Genomic DNA, 23,463 nt, shown 5'->3' with positions numbered 1-23,463 from the left:
AGCATAGTCGCGCCGAGTTATCTGTTCCCGTTCATGGATCAAGAAGGGAACTTTATTCTGTGCAAAACTCTAAAAACTCCATCTGTATGAAAAGAGGTATTGACCTTCTTTTGTTTTCTGTTACTCGTTTGTATCCGCGCTCTCGTCTGCAGTGTCTCTCTAGTGGATTCCAAAATTTACCAAACTCCATTGCATTCTTGGGACGGATGGATGGAATATATTCTCAGCAACGATCATGTCAGGGTTAATCTTGGAGATTGTGGTTGCGGTGTCGGTCCATCCTCGGTTTTAGGTTGTTCAGTGCCTGGACCTTCTGATCGTGATGATGATGTGTTGTGAATGCTTGTATGGTTGAAAACTTCTGGCGCCCCCGGATGAAATAGGGAGACGTTTCGTTGCCGATGTGCTTCTATCAAGTCTTCCAGGACTTTGTTCCAAGCGACATCCTTCGAACCATCTTCTGAATCTTGGACTATTGTATGAAATGAGATGTGGTAAGAAGTCCCCAGTTATACTTCGTTTTGATCCGATGGCATGGATGAATATGTGAATGTATCTTTGTGGAGTGGTCTTGAAGTCTTCAGTGTACATGTACGGCTTCGTGTTGAGAAATTCCTGCGGCTCGTGAAACTTCGACAGTGATGATGTTGAAATCAGAAATAACCTGGTTGAGGGGAGTGAAAGCGTCTCATGCTGGTAGTCCCCATGTGTATCCTATTTTCATTGCATCTCCTTGAATCCACGTCCACGTGATTTGATACAAGCTTATCGTACTCTTCTGGATGTGACGCTGGGATGCTCAGGATATCGCATGGACGAAATATTCTGGATAGCGAAGATGTAGGAAAGAGATAGTTATGTTGTTTATCATGGCTCCCTCTGTTTCTTCAAGAAAATGTTTCGGTCGCGTCTCTGGAGTTATCTCATGAGTCTTTGATGGTCGTCGATGGACTGCGAAGAGAAGTCCCCAGTCGCATTTTTCTTCAGTTTCTGAAGTTGTTTTTCTCTGAGCAGGCTTGGGATCCTCCGCGGCCTCGTAAAGTGTTGAAGGCGTCTTATAGACAGAGAAGTGATGATATTATTGCGCTGCACCCTTGAAGGGTTGTTGCATCTATGGCCTTTTGGTTGACCTTGTCTTCTGAGCTTTGACAGTGAAGGGATTCTGTGTATATCCTCAGTCCTCAAGTATGGTTTACATGTTTCTATCTTTGTACTGATTGTTGCTGTGGTGAAGCTCTGGATGGTATCAACAAATGAGCGGCAACAATTCTTGGTAGCAGATGTAATCAGAAGAGACTACATTGTCGAGGTAACAAAGTAGGTTGGCTGGAATTGTATGGGCATCCGTGGAAGTAAAAGGATTGGATGGAGTTGTACGGGAATCCGTGGAAGTAAAAGGATTGGCTGGATGCGTAAGCGATCAAACTGTCCATGACTACGAAGATTGGTTGGCTGTGATCATGATCCTTGACATGGGGAGCGTGGTGGTACGACCCTTTGCAGGAAGAAGCGTCGTTGAAGCAGCTTCGTCTCTTGGAGAAGATGTTGAAACTTAAGAAGCCGAACACTGAAGCCTCGTCTTCGGATCCTGGAGAAGCTTATGGAGAGAACGCTGAAACGGAGCGGCTGCTGGAGCGAGCGTTGAAGCGAAGCGGCTGCCGGAGTGATCTTTGAAGCGGAGTCGCTGCTGGAGGATGTTGAAGCAGAGCGGCTGCGTTAATCAGTGTGTTGTCAAACTGGACACCCTTCAAGCGAACAATGGTTAGGAATCCCCAGTTCCATCTAACAATCGTGCTTTCCAGGAGAGGTTGGGGTTTGGGAACGACTTCTCTGGTTGGAAACAACTGCTTCCCTGATGCAGTGCGGTTGAGGGCTGCAAATATGCCTTGACGTTGCGTCTTGGGGAAATATAGAATCTCACATAAATGTTTCATCATAGACTGCACGATTTTGCGCGCGAAGTCCCCGGAAATCATGCATCCCCTGACAGGGAAAAGAGTCTTTGTGAACTCAGGGGGGTTGATGATTTTTCTTTGCTTCAATTTTGGATAAGTCGTTCCTGATCTTTTCGTGTAATGGAATTAGATTGTTGATTCCCATCTACTGGGCGTTCAAGAGCAACGCTAGAAGGATGCAAGTTGCTGGCGCAGGGAAGATGCAAGTTGTTAGCACTGGAAAGGATGCAAGATGCTGGCGCTGGAAAGATGCAAGTTGTTAGCGCTGGAAGGATGCAAGCTGCTGGCGCTGGAAAGATGCAAGTTTTTAGCGCTGAAAAGGATGCAAGCTGCTGGCGCTAGAAAGATGCAAGTTGTTGTATAGATGCAAGCTATTAGCGATGGAAGGATGCAAGCTGCTGGCGCTTGAAAGATGCAAGTTGTTAGCGCTGGATCGTCTTGGAATGGGCGCTGGCCTGGCGTGGACGCTGGCTTGGATTTGGTATGGCGAGGACTGTCGGCTGGGCATGGCGCGGACTGTTGGCTTGGCGTGGCGCGGACTTGTTCTTGCGGGACTAGTTGCCTCTTTCCATACATATCTAAAATAGGAAATCATTTCCTTATTCAAATTCCAAAAGTGTTATGCGATGAAAGAGGTTGGCTCTCCTTTTTATCTCGTATCTTTGTTCTCACGTCCTGGTGTTAGCGGTAGCGCGGTAGCAATAAAGTGTGCAAGCATATTCCATCTATGTACTCTAGTGTTTCTCTTTCAATTTGTTTTCTTGTTTTGTTGTGTTGGTGCAAACCCTAGCCATAGGTATGCCTTCCATAAATCTGTAGAAATATTGTTCTTCTGAACTGGTGTAAATCCTAGTCGTGGGTATGCCTTTCATAAACTTGTAGAAACACTTCGTCATAAACAATTCCTCTTCGACTATGCCTTTCAGGATTTTTGGGTTGATAGACAAGTATTACCCCTGAGGGTTTTGGATTATTATTTGGAAAGAACTGTTTTAGAATATTGATGTTTTTGGTCATGAATATAAGTGGCATGAGTACCCCAGGGAAGTCATGGAATTGTGAATATTATGCGATAGTAGAAAGCATGAAACACGGGAAAAATATGGCTATCGGTTTTTTATCTCCCCTGTGAAGATTTGAAGTAGTAGACCATGTATTTTGTCTAGCAAGACTTACTCGGTTTTTCGGATATCTTGATGAAAAGGGATCTCCCGGGTGTAAGACCGATTTTTGTGGGAAGCACCGCAGTGACTGTGGAAAGTCCCCAGTCATCCCTTGTCGTTTCATAACTGGTAACCGAGCCGTCTGGTAACTGAGCCGTCGATCCCTGGGCGGGTCGTTTGGATTCTACCGTCCTGACGTCTGGGTTGAAATATGAGATCGAGGATTGAAAGTTGACATTGTAACCGAAAGATCAATCTCCCACTGTGGTCGCCAATTGTTTGAGGGTGAAAATGGTTTCTGCTGATTTCGGGTGTGTGGGTGAGAAACGAGTCTAAACCCTAAACAATGTACTGCAAGGGAGTACTTTAGATTCAAGAGATCAATCTATACAAATCCGGCCTAATCCAAGAAATGGCCGTTCCAGACTTGCTTCGGTCACAAAGAGGAGGATAAGGGTTGGTTTTAGGGAGGGAAGAGAAGAGAGTGTTGAGACCAGAATAGTTGATCCTGGAAGAGTAGTTGTTTTATGACTTGCATCAGAAAGTGGGAAGCTAACAGATGGGAAAGCTAGCAAACGCTTTCTGAGTGTTGTATGCTCCTGACCAGAACTTGTTGTTCGGTGGAAATAGGTAAGACCTATTTATACAAGTCGAAGTGAAACGTACTCTGGTCTCGTAAGAAATGGAAAACATATGAGTAAATGGGAGGAGGTGATAACCGGTAACGCCTGTAATTGATTTCCATAAAAGAAAGCGTTTTACCATTACTCCCTGTTTTTACTAACCGCCTCATCCTTATGACACTGTCTTGTAACGAGCGTAGTGTACGCCGCACGCTAGAAACCGCCAAACCAATACCCAATGAGCATCCCCCAGTTTTTGACATGTGTTGATGTCTCGAGTGTTTTCGTGGAAAACATGTAGCATGTTTCTGTTGTTTGGCAAGTTGAGCTTGGGAGACTTGCCGGCTCGGTGGTGACCTTCGACGGTCAAGATTTTGCATCTTGAGAGGAAGGGTAGTCGTTGATTATTGCAACCCTTCGTTTGGTAGCCAGTGGCATGAAAGCATGGCCGACATGGATTTAATATGGCCTAGTTTAGGCGTGGCCAAAAGCTAGGGTTTTGGCATTGTTTGGGCGCGACCAAAACTAGGGTTGGCGTCGAGCCAAAAGGTTGCCTTGCGTTAGCTGGTAACCTTGGACGGCTAAGATCTGCATCTTAGATGGAAATGTGACCGTCGATTGTTGCAAGCCTTCGTTTTGGAATCCGTGAAGGGAAGGCCAACATGGTATGGTTTAGGCGCAGCAAGGTGGCTGGCACGGCATGCCATTGGCACATGTGGCATGGTCGGCATGCCTTGGCGTGGTTTAGGCGTGTCCGAAACTAGGGTTTTGGCGTTGGGCCAAAGGTTACCAAGCGTTGGTTGGTGACCTTGGACGGCTAAGATTTGCATCTAAGATGGAAGGGTGGCCGTTGATTGTCGTACACATTCGTTTTGGCAGCCGTGAGGGGAAGGCTGATATGGTATGGTTTAGGCGCGACAAGGTGGCTGGAACGGCATGCCATTGGCACATGTGGCATGGTCGGCATGCCTTGGGGCGGTTCAGGCATAGCCAAAACTAGGGTTTTGGAGTTGGGAAAAAGGTTACCATGCGTTGGTTGGTGACCTTGGACGGTTAATATTTGCATCTAAGATGGAAGGGTGGCCATTGATTGTCGTACGCCTTCGTTTTGGCAGCCATGAGGGGAAGGCCCGCATGGTATGGTTTAGGCGCGGCAAGGTGGCTGGCACGGCATGCCATTGGCACATGTAGCATGGTCGTCATGCCTTGGCGCGGTTTTGGCGGTTGGCCAAAGGTTACCATGCGTTGGTTGGCGACCTTGGATGATTAAGATTTGCATCTAAGATGGAAGGGTGGCCGTTGACTGTCGCACGCCTTCGTTTTGGCAGCCGTGAGGGGAAGGCCCGCATGGTATGGTTTAGGCGCGCCAAGGTGGCTGGCAGGGAATGCCATTGGCACATATGGCATGGTCGGCATGCCTTGGCGCGGTTTAGGCGTGGCCAAAACTAGGGTTTTGGCATTGGGCCAAAGGTTACCATGCATTGGTTGGTGACCTTGGACGGTTAAGATTTTAACCCTAAGCTAAAAACCACCATCAACAACCTCAGACAATAATTTAGCTCTATATTGTTTAGACCAGTGGTAAGGCATTTGACCAGTTACCAAATAATTGACAATATCAGCAAACCATGGTAACACAGAGATGAAAAATAACTGTTCATCAGGGAACATGTCATGGATCGGTATCTCATCATCTCTAGTCTCATAAAGGATACGGGATAAATGGTCAGCTACTATATTTTCAGACCCTTTCTTATCACGAATATCTAGAGTAAATTCTTGGAACAATAATACCCATATAATCGGCCATGGTTTCGAGTCCTTCTTTGAAAGGAGATATTTGAGTGTGGCATGATCAGAATAAACTATGACCTTAGACCCTAAGATATATGATCTAAATTTCTCCAAAGCAAAAACGATGGCTAACATTTCTTTCTCAGTGGTTGTGTAATTCAACTGGGCATCGTCTAGAGTCCTACTAGCATAATAAATCACACTCGGTGCTTTATCACGTGGTTGACCAAGGACAGCACCATTCGCATAATCGGACGCATCACACATGAGTTCAAATGGGAGGTTCCAATCGGGTGGTTAGATGATAGGGGAAGAATTAAATAATAATTTAAGCTTCTCAAAAGCTGAAACACAAGCTTCATCAAATACAAAGGCAGTATCTTTAGCAAGTAGGTTCCACAGAGGTAAGACAATTTTGCTAAAGTCTTTGATGGACCGACGATAAAATCCAGCATAGCTAAGGAAAGATCTAACATCTGTTACATTCTTAGGTGGCCTTAATTTTGAAATTAGGTCAACCTTGGCTTTATCAACTTCTATTCCCTTAGAGGACACCACATGTCCTAGCACTATTCCATATTTAACCATAAAATGTCACTTTTCCCAATTAAGGAATAAGTTCTTTTCCTTACAACGTTCTAGAACTAGTGTAAGGTGATGCAAGCACTCATCGAACGAGGAACCAAAAACGGAAAAATCATCCATAAAAACCTCGAGAAATCGCTCGACCATGTCCGAAAAGATACTTAGCATGCAACGTTGGAATGTTGCGGGTGCATTACATAACCCAAAAGGCATACGACTATAAGCAAAAGTACCAAATGGACATGTGAAGGTTGTCTTCTCTTGGTCTTCCGAGGCTATAGGGATTTGGTTATAACCGGAATAACCATCTAGGAAGCAATAATGGATGTGGCCAGCTAATATTTCTAACATTTGGTCGATGAATGGTAAAGGAAAGTGGTCTTTCCTAGAGGATGAGTTCAGCTTACGGTAGTCTATACATACTCTCCACCCGGTGGTAACACGGGTAGGTATCAATTCATTGTTCTCATTCGCAACTACCGTAATCCCAGACTTCTTTGGGACAACTTGGACATGGATGACCCATTTACTATCAGAGATGGGGTATATGATACCCGCATCTAACAACTTGAGCACCTCAGTGCGAACAACTTCCTTCATATTAGGATTCAAACGTCTCTGCATTTCTCTTGAGTTTTTGGCACCTTCTTCTAGGTAGATATGGTGCATACAACCAGCATGACTAATTCCTTTCAAATCTGCTATAGTCCACCCTATTGCAGTCTTGTGCTCACGGAGAACACTAACTAGTATACTTTTCTGATCGGGCTCTAAGTCAGAGGCAATTATGGAAGGAAGAGTATTTTCACTACCAAGAAATACATATTTCAGTGTATCTGGTAGCGGCTTTAATTCAAGGGTGGGTGCCTTAACTGATGATGGGAGGGGTTTATCTATGGTCGGCGGAAGAGGTTTTGGTTTACGCTGCCATTTTCCACAATTCATTACTGGCGCAGAGTCTAACAACGCATTAACTTCTTTAAAATGACTATCCTCATCATAGTAGGCTCCAAAGTGGGCCAAGCAGTCCTCTAAAGGATCACTAACACTATTGGTGGTAAAGGTATTCTCAACTAGAGAATCAATCATGCATATAGACTCATAGTGTTCAGGGTCCAGTGGGGCTTGTAACGCCTTAAAAACGTTCACCGCGATTTTCTAATTCCCAAAGGAAAATTCTACTAGGCCAGTTTGAAAATGTATGACTGCATTTGCAGTGGCTAGAAACAGACGACCTAGGATGATTGGGATATTGATATCTTGACTAGAGACAGGTTGAGTGTCCAAAATCACAAAGTCAACTGGATAGATAAAGTTTTCTACCTGAACCAAAACATCTTCAATAATTCCACGTGGGATTTTGACCGACCTATCGGCTAAATGTAGTGTTATCCTAGTTGGTTTCATATCACCTAGTCCAAGTTGTTCATATACCGAGAACGTTAAAAGATTCACACTAGCCCCAATATCTAAAAGAGCATTTTCTATCTTCTGGATACCTATAACACATGTGACAGTAGGACAACCAGGATCTTTAAATTTGACTGGGTACTTTTGTGAAATTATAGAACTAACTTGTTGGGTTAAAAATGCCTTTTTATGGACATTCGCGTCTCTCTTGACGGTGCACATATCTTTTAAGAACTTGGCCATAGCCGGTACATGTTTAATTGCATCTAACAAGGGCAGGTTGATCTTAACTTGCTTAAACATGTCTAGGATTTCAGCATAAGTACTAGGATTTTTCTTAGCGAGTCTCTGAGCACCTGGTGCAGGTGGTATGTACACTCTCTATGGGGTAGCTTCCTCACATGGACTCTTGGTACTCTCATGCTCATTAGGGTCTTTAGACGAAGTTTGATCATCTTCAGTCTCTTTTTCAGCTGGACTCTTGTCCTTAGGTGGTTCTACCGAGTTCTCTAATATTTTACCACTCCTAAGGGTGATAACTGCTTTGACATGTCGTTGTGGTTAGAACTACCTGACCCATTAACCTGGTTAACTCCTTTCGGATTCGGAGTCGGTTGGATAGGAAATCTCCCATTCCCCGTATCATTTATCCTGCTTGAAAGTTGACTTATCTGTGTCTCTAAGTTGTTAATTGCTCGGTCACTATTTTGTTGGTACCGTTGACTCGTCAGGACAAAGTCATCAAACTTCTGACCAAAGTTATCAAACCTCTGACTTAAAAGGTTAATATTTTTGGTAGCCTCGGCATTGTTTATAACACTTCGTTCAATAAAGAGATTCAAATTTTCCTCTAGAGATGACACCTTTTTATCAACTGGACTCGGTTCTTGGACTTGAGCTTGGTTCCTAGCAAAACCTGGTGGTGGGTTGCCTGAAGGGCCACCCTGTTGGGCACCATTGGACCACGAGAAATTAGGGTTATGTCTCCAACCTGGGTTATAGGTATTAGAATAGGGATCAAACTTAGGTCGTCCCTCATATTTAGAGTTCATGCCACCATGTAGGACACTAACCTGGTCACAGGTAGTTTCACTATGGTAAAACAGGGGGCACTGAGGTCCAGTATGTCTTTGGTCACCATAAATGGTACATGGATACGTTCTGGGCTCACTATTACAGCTCATAGTCTGGGTAGACCTTTGGTTTATTTCTAAGGCCTCTAGACGCCTAAGGATATCAGACCCATTATCAACTCTATTGACCCTATGAATAGGGTTCCTAGTAATTTCGGGCTCTCTCATTGAAGCCCATTGACGAGTCTTTTCAGCTAACTCGATGAACTCGTCAAAACATTCATCTGGGTCTTGATGGGTAAATTCTTCACCACTCATTGTTTCTACCTTCATTCGGGTTTCACTATCAAGGCCCTCATATAATATTTGGGCCATGTGGGCTTTCTCAAAGCCATGGTGCGGGCATTGGTATAAAAATTCATTATACCTTTCTATATAATCATGTAAGCTCTCACCTATTTTCTGCTTAAATATTTGGATAGACTGCCTAACAACAGCAGTCTTGTGATGTGGGTAGAACTTCTTAACAAAGGCCTTTATAAGGCCATCCCAGGTGGTGATTATTTTATAGGGAATCAAATGGTACCACTCATTGGATCTCTCTTCTAGGGAAAAAGGAAACAAACGCAAATTAAGCACATATTTAGGGACATTCGGGTAACTCATTGTGTCACAAATCATTTCAAAGTCCCTTACGTGGGTATACGGGTTTTCATTCTCTATTCCCCTAAATTTTCGAAGCATGCTAAATGTTCCAGGTTTAATATCAAACTTAACGGTAGTGGCCGGTAAAACAACCTAGGTTCATGTATCACTATAGACGGGTTCAAACGGTCCCTAAGGGTTTTGGTTGGCGGAACTTCATCATCATTTTCATTAACCATCTTGGAAAAAATCGAAGTACCACCTATATCCGTGTAGCGAGTCGGAGTCAAATTAAAAAGGTCGTTTTCCTCAAGTCTATTTCCTACTCGTTTCCAACGGCGCATACACAAGCAAGAATACTAGTGAAGCAAGAAAATCGTGCACATGCAAATGCAGGGTTTACTAAATTAGGTAAGCTTGGTTTGCCTCAGTAAAATATACCTACAGGTACGAGTCTGAGGCTTGTGGAATTTCGGCTGGTAACTCCCATAAGGCCCAAGGCACGGGTTCAGCGTACTTTCCACAGGTTTCCTAAATTCGGTAATTCTGACAATGCAATATGGTGTGTGCAGCGTGTGTTTTTTTTGTCCAAAAATAAAATAAAATAGATATACACAAAAAGGAAATAAAACCTAAAAAATAATAAAATTTGGGTTTTGTTACTTACCTCTTTTGGTAGGCAATTCCACAATAAATATAGAATATTACCTGCACAATAAAAATAAGAAAAATACCCAAGTAAAATCAAAGAAAATAAAATAAAATAAAATTTAATTAAACTAAACAAGACTAATAAAAATAAGGAAAAAAAAATCTATAACCTAACCTAAAGGAAAGTCCGCGTCGGCGGCGCCAAAAACTGATGTAGTTTTTACAAGTGGTAAGAAAGGATTCATTGCTCGGACTTTTTAAAGGATGGGTTTAAGACAAATAAAAGAAAATACTAAGACAAACTAATTAAAATTAATTTTTGATTTATCAAGGAGAGATGAATCTAGGGTTTTGGATTCCACTACTTCTAATGTTTGTAAACTCAATAATTAAAACTTCGACATAATACTCCTAATTTACTCAAAACAATCCGAACTCAATCTCATGCTTTGGAAGATATAACGTTATAAGCTCTTTTTTTACGACTCTCGTCACTATTTTAAGGCCTAATTTTCCTTCGCTTATAAATGATCGGCAGCTCAAACTACCCAAAACAGCTTTCACGAAGCATACAAAGAAGAGAAAATTTTTAGACAATTGAAAACACAAATATGAAGTAAAATATGTCAAAGAAATTAAATACTAAATACTACCCATTAAAAATAGTTTCCTCCAAAACCCTAGAAAAGAGATTTAGCTTCTCATGGATCGAAAATTGGAGAAAATTTCATTCATCATTGTATTCAAAAAGATATAAATAAGCTTACAATGATTCTGCAGTCGCTAAAGGTCTTTATCTACTGAATTGAGCAGCTTAGCTATTACACGGAACAGTGGCTGAAGATCTTTCTCTACTGAACGGTAAACGATATATGCATTCTGTCTTTGATAAACGATATCTTTCTGCGACTGTGTATGCCAGGATATGTTCTTCGTGTTCCTGGTTTAGCAGCAGCAGGTGAACTTTTCTGAAACTTGTGATTTTTTCGATTCTGCAGTATTCTTTCCTAGGCTCTTCGTATATCGTATATAACTTCTTAAGACCATATATATACCCTTTAAACCCTTCAAATCTTGGCAATAAATCCACCATATTTTCTTTCCTTTGACGGGATTTTTCTTTCTTCAATTATCTGTCTTTACGCCTCTTGTAGGATGTCAACACTCTATCCATATGAATCTTCTCTCGTCTGCACAAAATCTCCAAAATGGATCCAACAGTATCATGTGCGTATCTTCTTCCTCTTCCCTGTTTTAGCACAACTACCAAATATAAAGAGTTTTTCTTCTTTTTAACCTCCCAAAACACGTCATTCCCCTTGTTTTATTTCCACCAACTAATCCCACGTTTAACCCATGAAAATATCCGAGTAACTCTCTCTTCGATCTTTCCCAGTAAACCCGAGAAGACTATCCTCCCACGTTTCTTCAAACTTGGTGATCCGACCCAATTTAACCAGTTATGATGGACATACCAGTCCTGTTTAGCTCCAAAAGGTCCATCCCCGTAAAATTTGGCGATTGAATCTCCTCCAAAACCTCCCAAAATTCTAACCATAATTCTGCCCGTGAAGAACAAAATTTTCCTGCCAAAATCCGTGAGCTCTAATTCATCTTTTCCCGATTATATAGCCAATTCTGGTTGAAACGAAAACCATTACCAGCTCTATTAAATTGATTGATAAATTGCCTAAAACACAAACCCCAATTCTACAGCCATTAAAACTAGTTTTCCCGCCAGAATTTGAAATTCAAATGGAGAAGATGACCTTCCCCTTATCCAACAGTGGTTTCCCTTTAGCAATTTGGGTTATGTTTAGCATTTCCTTGGGTGCAAATAGCAATTTGTGGGGTACAAAGATAACTTTTGGGTTGTATATAGTGATAACTCATGCGCGCCTATATCAGCTCATCTGGAACATTTCTGGGGGTGCTTTTAACACTTTCCTGGGTGCTTTTAGTAGTTTATCGAGCAGCCATCTCTTACCTCTCATATTCACTTCTTTTCTTCAATTTTTATACATCACTAAGGTTGCCATGCTTTTCAGACATAACTCGCATCACTAAAGCCGACATGCCTTTCAGATAGAAAAGAAGTAAATAATAAGAAATAAGTCGCTTCCAACCGCAATTGCACATGAAATGACACTTTAGCCCTTTTAAGCGACATTTATTCTTCTTTTGCTCCAAAGTACCTAAAACTCAAAATTAAACATAAAATACATAATTTACAAGAAAACTTAGCCAAGAAAGCATAAACAATAGATAAATATCAAGGTGTTTTAGACACCTATCAGGGAACAGGGTAATGAGATGAATTGGTTATCTATTACTAATCCATGGATTCAGCCGGGGATTCATGGAACAGAGTAATGAGATATAATAGATTATTTTCTAGGAATTCTGTGGCGAATGTCACGGTAGAATTAATCTATTGTAGAATCGAGATATGAGATAGTTGAAGCATCATTCTCGTTCTGAAAGGTGCATAGTCAGGGAACAACGTGCAGCGTTGTTAACGTCCTGAAGGTTTTTAGCCCCCTCAACAAACAATTATGTAGGAGATCCACCTGAATATGTACACAGTCTCTCTACATAATCAGGGAACAACGAGCTTCGTCGACGTCCTGAAGGCGTTAAGTCCTCTCAACAAAAAATTATGTAGGAGGACCCCCAATCGTTCTTCTATGTAGAGGTGGGTCTCTCTATGTAGTCGGGGAACAACGAGTATCGTCGACATCCTGAAGGAGTTAAGCCCTCTCAAGAAACAATTATGTAGGAGGACCACCCAATTATGTTATTCTACATAGAGGTCATGATGAAATGCGCAGCATCGAACGCTCAGCTAATGGGAGGCCTTTCGAGAATCATATTCATCATGGCTCTGAGAGGAACTCGATAAGAGATCGTGAAACGGTTTACGGATCGTAAAATATGAATCTTCACATGCGTTCCTGAAGCGGGTCAGAAACATGCAATATCATGATTTTACGATTTTGACCTTTTTCGAAAATCCACCATCATCATTAAGTTCCCTGCTTAGTGAGGGATAGTCATGTTCCGCAGTAAGCATTAGATTGTGATTTTCCAGTCGACGAGATAAGCAGTTGAACTTGGTTGTACAAAGGTATTTTCAGAATCCTCGATTTGCTCCAATGGTGTCATGTACGAGCAAATGCTCAGGTAAGTACCCTGATAGTATGATAGAGCGTCACCCCTTGGGCATAGAGAGACGAGGCAATGCTGATTTGGTCGGTCAAAAGTCCAATTTTGGTCGGTTTAGTGTTTACGGGCCCGAGCCCAAAAAAGGAAATCCATATTTTATTAGGTCTTGGAAATAAAATTGATATAAAAGGGAAGAAGCCCTAATTTTTTTTTAATTTTTAATCGACCGACTACCCTCCCTCTTCACCACTTTCATGCAAGCAGTAGGAGGAGAAAGGAATTTTCACGCCGGAATACCAGTTGTCGGCGCCACCGACCGCCGTCCGACCAGTTTCCGGCAGGCACCGACCAGGTACGTGAATTTTTTTTTTTTTTTTTTTGAAGTTCAGTTGTTCAAAAAAAAATTCCATGTGTATATGTATGCGTAGGTTTTATGAAAATTTGTTTTAGAAAATATATGCCCGTTCGTTAGTTAGTTTAAGAAACGAGCAATAATCCCTAATATGAAAGAGATACATTAATCCTTGAATAGACATGATTTAGTTACAGTAGATAAAATTTGTTTATGAGGTTTCGTAAAAATGAAAATTTTACTTTTAAAGCATGAATTTTTCACACAAATACCTTTAGGTTTGTACGTTAGTTCGTAGTTAAAGTAATAAACAATAATCCTGTGATATATATATATTTTTAAATAGATCCGCACTTCATGATAAAATTTTGTTTGTGAACTTTTATAATTTTATTTGGAGTATATGGACCTTTACAAAATAGAAAAGACCCTCGTTTCATAGGCGAATGCTCGTTTGAGCAAAACAAAAAAAAAATCTTTTTAACAATAACTCACGTAAAAAGAGATTTTTTTTCTTCGAAAATTCCGTGAGTTATTTCCTCACGTAAAAATATTATATTTATTTTTATATACGTGAGTTTAAAAAAGAATTTTGTTAAAGAAATCAAATTTTTATTTTTGAGTAATTGTTGAAAGCAAACAATGTTTCCATGAATTTGTGATTTTATAGTGTATGTACACATGGTAAAATCAGTGAATGTTCACATGAAAAGATTATGTAAATTGCGCAAAATTTCGTGAAAAGTCAAGTGTCGACTTTAAATAATGAGTATTGCTCATCTTTGCAGGTTTTGAAGGAGCGACCAAGCTTTTCGAAGTTTTACGTTATTGTCATTAAGTTCGTGAAACCGTAAATAGGTAAGAGTTGAAGATTATCATTTTATAGACGCTGATGTGAGCATCCTAATTATTCCATTGTACTTTAATTCCATTGTGTTGATGAAATTTGTTATATGGATGTCACAACAACTTTCCAAAAATGACTGATTCCCATGGTAGCAGCGCTTCTGAACACGATGTTTCCAGAGAGGAGTCTTCTGGAGAGGATTCTTCTACAGATGTATCTTCTAGAAATGATGATTCTGGGACTTCCAGGGAAAAAGAGGACGCTCCTAAAACTAAGAACATTCCAAATGATGAAGATGAGTTCTTCGTGTTTCTGTATAAACCCGAAGTATGTCCCTCAGGTTCCTCGTTTCGGCTCCTCATAAATCCCAGGAGTACTACTCAGAAAAAATTGGTATCTCCTTAGGCGATAATTCGGTTCTATTTGCAAAGAAAACACTATTTGGCTTCTCATGTGGAATTCAAGCTTTCCCGAAGACCTTTGACGGATTTTTCTGGATGGGCAAGACATATGATGGGTTACGGCCGTGTAAGAAATATGCTGGATCGTGCACATGTGACACGAGCCATTCAAGCAGTTGGAGAATCAGTCATCCATTATGATTTACGAGGTATGGTGGCTTTGCTTGCTCGTTGGTGCATTTCTACTCATACTTTCATATGCAGATGGGGAGAATTCGCCATCACCTTGGAAGATGTAGTCGCTCTATTGCATCTCCCGATTACTGGTAATTTCCCTGGAGATCTCTCAGTCGAGGAAACTACAATGTCTAACATTTTGAAAGATACGATGCATGATTTTAACTAGGGGTGTAAATAATACCCGAAAATACTCAGCCTGCCTGTATCCGTCCGAGCCCGCCTGTACCCGAAGTAGCCCAAAGCCTGTTATGGCCCGTCATGGACCACCCGGCCTGGCCTGGATTAATTTATTGGGCGGTCTCGGGCTTTGCGATTAATTATGATGCCCCGCCTGATACCCGGCCTGGTGCCCGGCCTGAAAGCCTTCTATGTGCCAATTAATCATTTAATATCCTCTTAAAAAGACTTAAAAGTTACAATTTTATAATTGTCAATTTTGTGTCAAGAAAAATAAAATATATAATTGTTTTTTTACTTATAATTAACCTTTTCAAAACATTAATGGTAATATATTTTCTTATTAGAAAGTTTATTGTACTCTAATTAATTATTTATTATAGGCTAAAATTAAAAATTTGTCAGTGTAATTTAAATATAAAATAATACTATCACTTACGATATGCGATGTTGGAAAGGAAAGGATATTGTATTTAATACCGTTCATTTGAAAATTTAAACTTAAAAAAAAAAATCAAAATAGTGGCATGTCCGGCCCGATCTGGCCTACCCGTATAAAAAGCGGGCTTTGGGCGGTCTTTGGGTAGCAAATTATCTACTTGTGCCCGGCCTGTCCGGCCTGAATTTGTTTACGGGCTCACAAATATTAAGCCTGGCCTGCCCGGCCCGTCTTAGTTTTTGGGTCGGGCGGCCCGGCCTGCCCGAATTTACACCCCTAATTTTAACAAGTCTCCCAAGCTTTAATATGCTCGATGGTTGAAGCATTGGTGTCCGAGTGATAAAATTCCTGAAGAACCTGTTGATGGTACATTAACCATTGCTGCTTTCTTATGCTTGTGGCTGTCCAGAATACGTTCTTGAGGATAGTGGACATTGTTCAAGCCATTTGTGATTCCTTTTGCTATTATAATGGCTAAAGGAGAGAAACTTCCTATTGGTAGTCTGTTCTTGGGTTCGCTGTTCTCCAATTTAGACTCCTTGGTCATAGACTCCAGTGTTTCTAGTGGATTCATGAAAGTTGAAACATATGCTAATACAATGTTTCTCCAAGCTTTGGTGTGGGAGCACTTTGAGAATTATGCTCCGATTCCTCGTAGCGTCTTGCAGGGACCAAATGTTCACACTCGTCATCCTTTCCTTGAAGAAGGTAATGCCAGGATAATGCGTTGGTCCACAAAGCAACCAAGATACAAGGCAGGTCTCACCAGCATTTTGGACATCGAGTTTGAGTTTAATTTTCGTCCCTGGGTGTCGGTTCCTTCTATCTTCTCACAATTGATCACTTTTAATGCTGCTAAATAAAACGTCATATTGAAATCGACATCGGTCTGAGTGATGGAGAGAAATCTTTTATACCGAGTTGCACCCCTGGTTATTTAGTGGCACTAATGCATAGGGAGTTCCAGGTGGAAGAATACAACATCGAAAGAGCAGCTCGGCAAATGGGTCTCGATCAGTGTTCTCCAGGCCATCGAATGAATAAGCCATCGATCTAGCATCTAAATGCTCATTTAGATTGCACAGAGGTGGAAGGAAATGATTACTTGTTTCCTTGTTCCAACCGAGCTACCTATGTAACTCAAGGTTATGTAGACTTATGACGCCAAAAACTTTATCTCTTGCATAAGTTTGTAATGGATGTTAAGCTTCTGATACGAGAACTTCCTTCTACTGGCATGCTTTCTGATCGACCAAGATTGAAGCATCTTTCTAATGGTAATAAAAGAAAAACACCTCCAGAATACTCACAGGTACATATTCTCCTTATGATTTTAACAAATACATGATAATAATATCTTAACTATTCCATTAACTTATAGGGAAACCGTATTGTAAGGTCTCGAATTCAGACAAATTTCTCCGAAGTGCAAGAAAGTCCCCAGGGTGGACAAGGCAAAAGGAGGAGGAATTATAGGATGATACCGAATAATGTGCAATCCCCGGTCGCTTCTATGGTGAGTTGTTAATATTCCTTCTCCCGTGACTTTTTTTTTGCCCGTATAATTAGGATCATGAAACCAATGTTTGTCGTTGTTCCAGAATTTCTCTCCATCAAGCATTTACGGTCTCTGTCTTGTTCATCCAACAACTCATGAGTCCAGCGGTGAAGATGAAGTCGATGTAAGTAGTCCTTTGTATGATTAATCATGATACTTCTTGAAATAAAATAATAATAATTATTGCTGATATATACAGGAGGAGATTGTCGTGGAAAACCTACATGTCCATGTTGTTCATTCGTCTTCGAATGGTGGTGAGAAAGAGAATCCTCAAGAATTGGGACCGAATGGAGATAATGGTGCTCCCAATGCTAATACCGACCATGTTAATCTTTCGAACGACTTGGAGACTCCTCAAGTAAGTATACATTTTATATTCTCTTAATAGAAGTATAATATTGTTGATTTGTTGATGAATAGATGAGAATCCTCATGAATAAGTGAAAAGTTTTACCGAAATACGTCATCAGAAAATTCAGAACTTAGCCTTTTAGCAAAAACGCCGTAAAATATTCATCAGAGGTTAGATTTTCGCGATCTACCCATGTATCCTTATGCCCAGGAAATTTCCATGCTTTAGCAACGAAGATTTTTAAGTTTTGAGCACATTTAGGGGTCGAAATCAGTGAAACAGTAAACCTCCAGGACACTTTCAGAAGTTTTCCAGCTGGCATGTAGTCCAATATTTTGGCCACAACTCTTTACTCATTTATCCAATTGCTATGAAAATTTGATATGTTGTAGAAACATACATACGAAGATAATGGTATACCCAGTTCGTCGTCTTATAAAGGGCAGTTATAAAATCTCTTTGGACGAGCTTGATAAAAAACGTGTTTTATGACTTCCACACTATTTGTTGATGTCTTGGATGTATAATAAAGAATTTAGATAGTGTTAGTTCACTTACATGATGGATTTTATGATTTCCTTTTGGTTTCCGTGCTTGAATTTCTATAATCTCATGTAATCTTCGTATTAGGTACCAAATGCCGAAGTTGAAAATAATGGAGCGAATGATGATTCAAACCATATGGTGAATTGAGTTGATGATGTTACCATCTATGCACCTCAATGCCATGAGGATATTTCTACTGAAGTTGTCGAGGAGAATGAAGATCAAATCATCGTTACTTCAGAGATAGAAGAAACCGGACCCAGAATGGGAGAAACTGCTCCCACAATTGCTGAAGCTACTCCAATAATTGAGAACCGCATAATAATGCATGAATACCCTAATGCATGGATTATTTGTGATCCTCCATTCGGTGAGTCACTCCCATATCACACATCATTTGGTGGATTTAGCGTTCTTATAGGGTATGCTGATATGTGTGAGAAATTGTGGAAAATGTATGGCCACATTGTTGTCACCAAGGATCCAAAACGCATCTACTTCTTGACAATGCAAGTAGGAGCTATCTTGCGTGTCACAGATGATATACGTACCAGGGCGAAAAGTACTGTTACTCAAGATGTACTTTTTGATTGGGAGTACAATTTGAAAAAATCTGAAGAACTTGGTTTTAACTTGAAGTGGCTTCGTCAAAGGATCAACACCATCAAGGACGCAGTATAGAACAATATACCCTTCATCAGTGATGTTATGGTGGAGAAAATGGCTAAGATTGACGAATTGACTGAAAAGCTAGAGTTGGAGAAAGCGGCCTTGCAAGTCTTGGAGAATGCAGAGAAGCATAAATCTTACTTTTCCGAGCTTTCTTTAGTATTCCTTTCCATAATCTCTTGAACCTTGAACTTATGAGAGATGTGAGGTTTTATTTTGGTTTTGACTTTTTGATTGGTTTTGAATAAGTGAGTGATTGAGGATTTTCTTTTTTGTAATTGATAGAGATTTTTTTAAAATAAAAGAACTTTGATAAATTGCTGATTTAGCAATCATAAAAGGACCTTCTCAGTTAGAGCTCCTTGTGGAATGGGTATTACGCTTAATTTCCTTGAGAACTAAATCCCCTTCGTGAAACTTGTTAGGTTTGGTTGCTCGTGCCCTGAATATTTTCTGCTGGTTCGGAATTCCTCGTATAGTGGATTCCATGTTGGTGGAGCTTTCTAATCCTGTGGCACATATGGACACTCACGCAAAGGAGGCTACCTAGGATATTGATTATCGTGCTCGGTCATTATTCTAGCAATGACCGTGTCAGTAAGACGCTGGATTCGGAGAGGCTCTGCATCCAACCACTTGGTGAAATATTGCCGACATGAGACTAACCACTCATAACGTTTGGTGATAGCTTGGTTATGAGTAAAATTGAGTCCCCGGACCAGGGTAGCATATTTGACAATTGATAATATGGACGCATGAGGGGGAATAAGACTTACCTGAATGCGGAATATTTTGGAGAATTCATGTGCGCTCTCTTCAGTTTTTTATGTAAGTCCTATAGGGATTGAACTTTCTCTAGATGCTCGAATGATGGAGTGTCCTCTATTTCTTCTGAGTCGGATCTTTCTTCTGAGTCGGAGCTTTCTTCAACAAAGAAATGTGCAATTGAAGGTGTTGGACTTACCTTTTCATCATGAATCCATGTTCGTCTAAGGATCATATCATATCATGGGTCCTCCCTAATTATATGAAATTTGGTTTCTGCCCAGGTTGAGCCAGTTTTTATCTTGAGAATGATGTAACCATAAGCATCCCTGGAGATTCCTTCATGATCTCTGACTGAGACAGGAGCATGAGTGGCTTCTTGTCGGGTGATACCTACAGCTATAAGAGTTTTAAAAGGGACGATGTTGACAGCAGTTCCAACATCGACCAACGCTCGCTTGAATTCATTTCCTTTCAGGTGCACTGTGGTGAGATGTCTCCAATCATACATCTCTTTGCCAATGACTGGAGGTTCAGGGAGCACTTCTGAGATAGATAGGCGTTTCCCAGATACTATATGGTTCAAATCCACAAACATGTCCATCCTTTGAGTCTTTGACAGATAAAGTAATTTGCAGGCATCATCAATCAACGATTGAACTGCTTCTTTGACTGGTTGTTCAAAGAACGTAAAGGTTCTGATTGGGAGAGGATTCTTGTGCACCCCTTCAGTCCTTAGTTCTCCTGAATAGGCCCTTTATTTTAATATGCGCTTCAAAGTTCTGTAATCACTGGTCGGATGGCTGACATACCTATGAAAGCGACAGTAACGCGGATTCTCCACTTCCTCGTCGGTCGGCTCTCTCCTGAAGGGAGGTAAGTTGATCGCACCATCTTGGATCCAGACTTACAATAACTCGATCACCTCTTAAATAAGGAAAGGAAAGTCTGTCACTTACTGATCATTCTGCTGACGTTGAGCCGGCGCTTGTGCGTTTCGAGTTTGCTTGTCCTTCCTTGGTGCTTTCGTAGACGTTGGAGGAGCATTCTTGTGTTGTTGCCCATCAGCTTTCCTTTTGCTCCCTTAAGAAACATTCATGGAAGGTTGAACATTTTATTGTTTGTTGATCAGGCGCCTGGTGCTATTTCGACTGTCTCGCGGTTCCTCGACTTTGACAGTTTTTGTTCTTTCCAGCAAGGATGGAGCAGTAGTTGTTGATCGCTTGGATGCTTCATGGAGCTCTGAAAAATTCTGGAACCGGAGATTTTCTAGCAAGGCTCTGTAAACTGGGATCATCTCGTTGATGCATAAGTCCACCAATTGTTGTTCAGTAACATTAGGGTCATGACTATCCAAAACTTGGATTCTGAACCTTTTCACATATTCATTCGGATGTTCAGCATTCTTCTGAGCCATTCTTTCTAAGTCAGAGAGAGTAACCTGCTCAGAGACAAAGAAATATTTCATGTATAAGGCATTAACCATTTCTCCCCAACTACCGATGCTCCCAGGTGCAATGTTGTTGTACCAGGTGTATGCTCGGCCGGTCAGAGATTTAGATAATTCCTTCAGACGGACGACATGGTTATGTTCGAGCTCTCCTGGTGCCTCAAGGAATCGAGAAACGTGTTCTCGAGCATTTCCTGTTCCGTTATACAGTGTGAACATTGGATAAGTATAACCTTTCGGGAGAGGGATCCTTTGTGTAGCAGCAGGATATGGAGGTTGATAACGATGGACAGATGGTGTCTTATATTTTCCTCGAGCCTCCATGAAGCGTTCCAGATCTTCACGAGTGATGAAACCTGCAGACTCCTTCTCAGGTTGATTTTCTGCAGCTTTGCAGGCTTCATCATCATCCACCACATGGATTGATGAAATTTCAGGGTATGTTTCTTTGGCTTTTCTCCGACCCTTACTTAGTTTTATCTGAGATTTTGTCGGTGAGAGTTTTAAGATAATTGCATAGTTCCTTCTGAGTAGTGGCCATATCAGTTTGATTTTTGACGAGAAATTCTTGGACCTTCATGAGATCAGCTATCGTGGGCGTATTTTCTCTGAGTTCTTCGGGATGCCGGTTGAAGAGAGGATTGTCTCCGATGTTGGTTTGAGGAGGAGGAGGAGTGGTATCACCAGTGTCGTCGTTGGGAGCATGAGCAGTTTCTAGAGTACCACCAGTGTTGTTAGTGCTAGCGTCGTTTTCATTTGTAATTAACCCAGACCCAAGACCAGCCATTTTGTGAAAATGTGAAATTGCAACCGAGAGACTAATCTCCCACTGTGGTCGCCAATATGTTGATAGGGAAAAACGATTTACTGGTTTTTTACGAAAGTGAAGATACGATCGTTCGGACGAGACTCCTCGACCAAGAAAACTGCTTAACCTCACAAAGATGCATTGCACGAGAGTGCTTTGAGTACGAGAGATCAATCTGTAGGACTCAGGCCTAAATCAAGTCAATGGTTGTTCCAGAGTCAATTCGGTCACAAAGAGGGGGATGGGTTGATCTGTAGGAGGGAAGCTGAGAATTGTGTGGGATCAATGATGATCAAGGATTTTGGATGTGTTGTGGGTTTCTGCAAATTGATGAATAAGTTCGAACGATTGAGAAAGTGTTGTTCACACGATGATTCTTGGTTAGACGATGGATTGTCTATTCAGTATCTCATGGATTGTCAGTGTCTTGTTCAATCATGGATTGAGAGACTTATTTATATTGTCAGAATAGTGAACGCATTGATCCCAGTAAGTGTGACGGTTTCTTGAATGAAAGAGCGGGAAAGTGGGAGATCGTGGTAAAGTCAGTTCCATGTCGTGCGGAGACTTGACTGATCGTGCACCCACTACTTTGATAACTCCTTCAACCGTTAGCACGACTTACTCACATTTGTCGTCGTGGATGAACACACGTGCCGTAGGCTGTCAGACCAAAACCCTAATTGATATCTCTCCATGTGACGTGATCGATGTCTCACGAACGTGGAGTCTGCAAGGCAGACGTGTATTAGGTCAGTTGTTGACTTTTAGACAGTGAGTCTAAGTTTTGTTGAATTTAGCATGAGTGACAAATGCTCAGTGATTCATTAATTCAACACACGTACAGTTCTTATGTTGATATTGTTCGTCTGAGCAAATATTGTAAATTCGAGCAACTGTTGCTCGATTCGACGAATTACTGAATATTGATAGTTAGATCAATATTCGAGCAACTGAGCAAGTATAGCTCAATTCTAAGAATTACTGAATATCGATAAATTACTGAATATTGATAAATTACTGAATATTGATAGTTGGATCAATATTCGAGCAACTGAGCAAGTATTGCTCAATTCGTCGAATTATTTATTGGTAACGTGACCCAATAAAATATTAATTAAAATATTGGTAAACTACCAAATATTATATGATTAATCCAGATGTTGGATCAACGTAAATTTATTAGTGTTTGAACTTGCTCAGAATGATGATTTGTGGAGCATTTGTTGAAACCCTAATTTTTGATCAATTATTTGTCAATTGATGAATTGCTGAAAATAGGTCATGAGTGAGGGAGGTACCGAGCACATGGGATGATGTACGTCCATGTGGTGCCCAAGTGCTCAAGTGAGAGTGCACCAGGGTTGTTAGTTGACCGGTTGGTGAAAGAATGATCAAATGCTGGTGTTGACCATTTATTAGGATAATGCTCGTTTGAGCATTAGGTGATAAAACCTAATTATGGAGAAGTGAGGGACCGACCAATGTGGCATATAGAACCAGCCCTTGATGGCGTGGGACCAACTGATGGTCGATTGAGCAAATTCCAAGTTGGTTGGGAAGAGTTTGAACCCAATATGAGCAATTGAGCAAATTAGGTCAACATCATAAGAATATGTGGGACCGGATCCTTGCAAGCCTTAGAGTCGGCCTTGGTCGGTCAAGGGAGCATGCCCGTGTCACCATTATGTCCGTGTCTCAGTCCTGAGAGTTTCGGTATTTTCTGATGTGCGTTCGAGCAATATTTTGGATTTTCAGAAGAGTTTGATCTTTGACTGAAATTCTTGATTTT

At 41.0% G+C, this 23,463-nt stretch overlaps 1 pseudogene; it reads right to left on the bottom strand.

Moving 5' to 3' along the window:
- Positions 1-23,463, bottom strand: part of LOC113352498 — a 134,097-nt pseudogene that overhangs the window by 70,677 nt on the left and 39,957 nt on the right.

This window comes from Papaver somniferum, chromosome 2 (assembly GCF_003573695.1).
Source record: "Papaver somniferum cultivar HN1 chromosome 2, ASM357369v1, whole genome shotgun sequence".
Taxonomy (NCBI): Eukaryota; Viridiplantae; Streptophyta; class Magnoliopsida; order Ranunculales; family Papaveraceae; genus Papaver; species Papaver somniferum.
This window is presented reverse-complemented; position numbering and strand designations above follow the sequence as displayed.